Raw genomic sequence first — 3,633 nt, forward strand, 5'->3', positions numbered from 1 at the left:
TTACAAACTGCTCACATCCCTGTGCCTTCATTTCTTCTTCTATAAGTGGAGGAGCCCTGGTGGGGTAGTGGTTATGTGTTGAGCTGGTGACTGCAAGGTCAGCAATTTGAAACCACCATCTGCTCAGAGGGAGAAAGATGAGGCTTTCTACTCCTGTAAAGTGTTAAAGTCTTGCAAACCCACCAGAGCAGTTCTACCCTGTCCTACAGGGTTGCTATGAGGTGGCATCAATTGATGGCACCGAATTTTTTAAAGGTGTGTAATGAAGATAAAAATGCAGGAATGTTAATAATGTACTTAAAGCTCTACTTGGAAAATAACACCATCACCACCACCATCAAAAATCCAAGCCTCAAACATACTGCTACTGTGTTGATTCCACATCATAATGACCCTCCAAGAGAGAGTAGGACGACTCCACAGAGTTTTCACAGCTGTCAGTGTTTCCGGAAGCCTCATCTTTCTCCTGCTGAGTTACTGGCGGGTTGGAGCAGTTGGCCTTTAGATTAGTAGTCCAAGGGTTAATCTGTTACATCATCAAGGTTCCTATGGCAAATAAAAGGTATTTTATAATTGTTAATAGTTCATTTAAGACCATAGAAGCCAACTGGATTCTGCTTCTGGATGCAAGCAGACCATGACAGCTGCTGGGTGTGAGTTTTGTCCCCCCGCCTTTTTTTTTGCTAACTCCTGCTGTTTAGTGGCACTGCTATAATTTTCGATTGGTAAAAATTATCATCTAGTCCTACTTTCAGCCCAAGACAGAAATCCCTTCCGTGTTAGTCTGAGATGACTAGGGAAACAAATCCAGAGACACTTATGTGTGTATAAGAAAGAGCTTTATATACAAGAGCAGTTAAATATTGAGAAAACATCCCAGCCCAGTCCAGATCAAGTCCATAAGCTCGATATTAGTTCATATGTTTGATACCAATCTATAAAATCCTCTTGAGACTCATGAAACACATGCAGAGACACCGAATGCAGGAAGATCACAGGCCAGTGGGTGCAAAGTCTTGTGGCTCCAGTGGCGGTAGAAGCATCTCAGCGTTGGCAGGGGTCTCCACATGGCTCCTCCAGTTCCAGGGCACCGGGTCTATCAGCATAGTGCTGTGGGTCTTGTCAGTTGATAGTCTCTCAGGGAGTGAGCAGAGAGAGAGAGAGTGTGTGTCTCCTGCCTCCAAGTAGGGAAAATACAGGAGTTCCCAGAACCCTCAGCAGAAGGCCATGCCCACACAGAGGCCTCATTGTCTGTGACCCCATTTATGGACTAGACTCCACCCCTTCACTCTTAATCCTCTCAAGTCTGAAATTGACACCAGATCGCCTGCTGGTTTGGTGGCATTGCTATAATTTTAGATTGGTAAAAATTATCATCTAGTCCTTCTTTTAGCCAAGGCCGAAATCCCTTCTACAAACCTCCTGACGGGGGATTCTCAAGACTGCCTGCACATCTAGGAAGTCTCAGTCTCTGGATCTTAGAGAAAGGCTGAGGATGTCTCATGGGACAGTGACGGTGGGCTTTCCAAAGGACCAGGAAGTAGTTCTGCTCAAAGTGTACATTGGTAGGTTCTCTGTTTGCTGCTGCCATGGCATCGGACATAGATGCTGGCATCTCCTGGAAGAGTGTTCCCTAATAATAAACAAATGCTAGGAACTGGCAACTCCCCTTTCTTGCCACTCCTGTTGTTAAAGGCTGTCAAGGTCATTCCAACTCATGGTGACCCAGATGAGCAGAGCAGAATGGCTCCATAGGATTTTTGAAGCTGTGGCCTTTTGGAAGCCGATGGCCAGGACTGTCTTCCCAGGTGCTTCTGAGTAGGTTTGAGTTCACAGCTGTTTTGCTTTACCATTGGCCCCATCAGAGACTGAATTAATAAGGCTGGCTTCTCTGCTTTAGGAATGCCTCAAAATACCTGAAGACTATCTGGCCTGGTTTTATTTATTCAATTGGATCTGGAGTGGGGAATGTGTCTCAATTCTTCCATGGCATACAGTTTTAAAAATAGAAATGAAACAGAGTCTCATTCCCAGGAATTTTTGGTTAGAAGATCTCTTGGTTTCAGATTTAATGACTCTTTCTAATCGAGCAATGAGTTGCTCTGGGCACCTTTAACAATGTTGTTACATAAACAAGCCAGAGATAGGTTTACTGCAAGCAAGTCAAAATTTCCGCCTGATTTTTAGCTGACTTGGCCTAGTCATAAGGACCACTTTAGGTTTTAGATTTTGAATTTTGAAAATACACCTCAAGGTGTATTTTCCCTCTCCTCAATCATCGTAGTTTAAGATTTAGGGAATTATGCAAAACCACACTGGCAGCTCCACCGCTTAAATGGTGCAGGATCTCCTGCTCCATCATGTTGGGTGATGATCGGTCCCTGTTGTTTTGCAGATGGTGGGGAAGGAAGCCTCCTGAAAATGACTCAGTCGACAGGAGTGGAGTATTCAGGTTTCACACAAAGCTCACACTGCCTTAGTTCCAGTACTATGCCTTTTCTTAAAATATTTTTGAGGAGGTGCAAATGAAAGTCCCTTTCGCTGGATGTATTGGTTATAAATGTGCAGCATGTCAATACGTGTTTATACACCTAGCAATTACACTGCAAAATCATCTACAACTCAAAGCCCAACCCATCTTCCGAAATACTTTGTGGATGCACTTCACATTTGCAACTCGGCAGAGGTACCCGTATGTACCTTCGTTGCTTTAACATGTTTGTGTTTAAGAGCACAAAACCCATTTCATACAGTATTTTCACCCAGTTTAAATGCTAAAAAAAGAAAAGTCTCGATTGGCTGTTTAAAACGCAAACTCCAAACTTTATTAAAAAATCTTTCTAACAGTTTCACAAAGCTAGATATATAAGCAAGACCTCGATCGAGGGGTGGAAAACGGATCGTCTATCTTGAACCCGCAGAAGTTAAAAGTCTTTTTTGGTGTGTGTGTTAGCTAACAATGGAAACTTTTTTTTTAAAGCGTTTCCCTCCCGGTTCTGCCAAGCAATAGAAAAAAAAGAAAAGAAAAACTTGTTCCGCTGAGTTTAACCCCAGACAAGCTCACAACTTCCTTCCTGCTTGCCTCCCCGCCTACCCCGTGCCCCACGAAGGACACCTTTCGCCCTCCTCCACCCGAGGCTCCCCCTCATTTTTTTTAGTCGCACATTGAACAAACACTGAAGTGGCCGGAGCAGACGCTGACAGCGAGAGAGGCTCCGCCGCCGAGGAGGGCGTGCAGGCCGGCGAGGCGTCGCCAGCGCCCGGCCCCTTCGCACCGGAGCGTGTGGCCTCGTTTGCACTCCCACTTTTTGGCTGGTTTGTTTGTGTCATCCTCTGGCGAGGAGATCGTCTCTGGAGCATTGTACTCTCAGAGCCACTCGTCCCAGCAAAGTCGCGCGCCCCTTGGCTAAGAGAGTCTGCCAGGACCCGGGAGCTCAGCAACTGCAGGTAAGTTTTCATGGCTCTCCTTCACTCGCTGCTCGGCGGCTCGGCTGGCCGTTCCGGGTTCGGACCAGGCCCCCAGAGGTGGGTTGGGAAGACGAGAAAGGGGCTTTTATTGGGGGGGAGATGGGTGGGGGCCGGGGGCGGCGCGTTTTCGGCGTTTCGCGCACCCGCCTTCCGGGCTGACCGCCC

At 46.5% G+C, this 3,633-nt stretch overlaps 1 protein-coding gene across 1 annotated transcript in view; it reads left to right on the top strand.

Annotated features, from left to right (window-relative positions):
- Window positions 1-3,223: 3,223 nt before the first annotated feature.
- Window positions 3,224-3,633, top strand: part of ITPKB (inositol-trisphosphate 3-kinase B) — a 116,887-nt gene continuing 116,477 nt past the window's right edge. The window contains exon 1 of the mRNA XM_004699969.2: window positions 3,224-3,447. The gene's annotated coding sequence lies outside the window, so the exon portion shown is untranslated. The remainder of the gene's footprint in view (window positions 3,448-3,633) is intronic.

The sequence above is a fragment of the Echinops telfairi genome, unplaced genomic scaffold (genome assembly GCF_000313985.2).
Source record: "Echinops telfairi isolate 266 unplaced genomic scaffold, ASM31398v2 ScPeMD7_7424;HRSCAF=8462, whole genome shotgun sequence".
Taxonomy (NCBI): domain Eukaryota; kingdom Metazoa; phylum Chordata; class Mammalia; order Afrosoricida; family Tenrecidae; genus Echinops; species Echinops telfairi.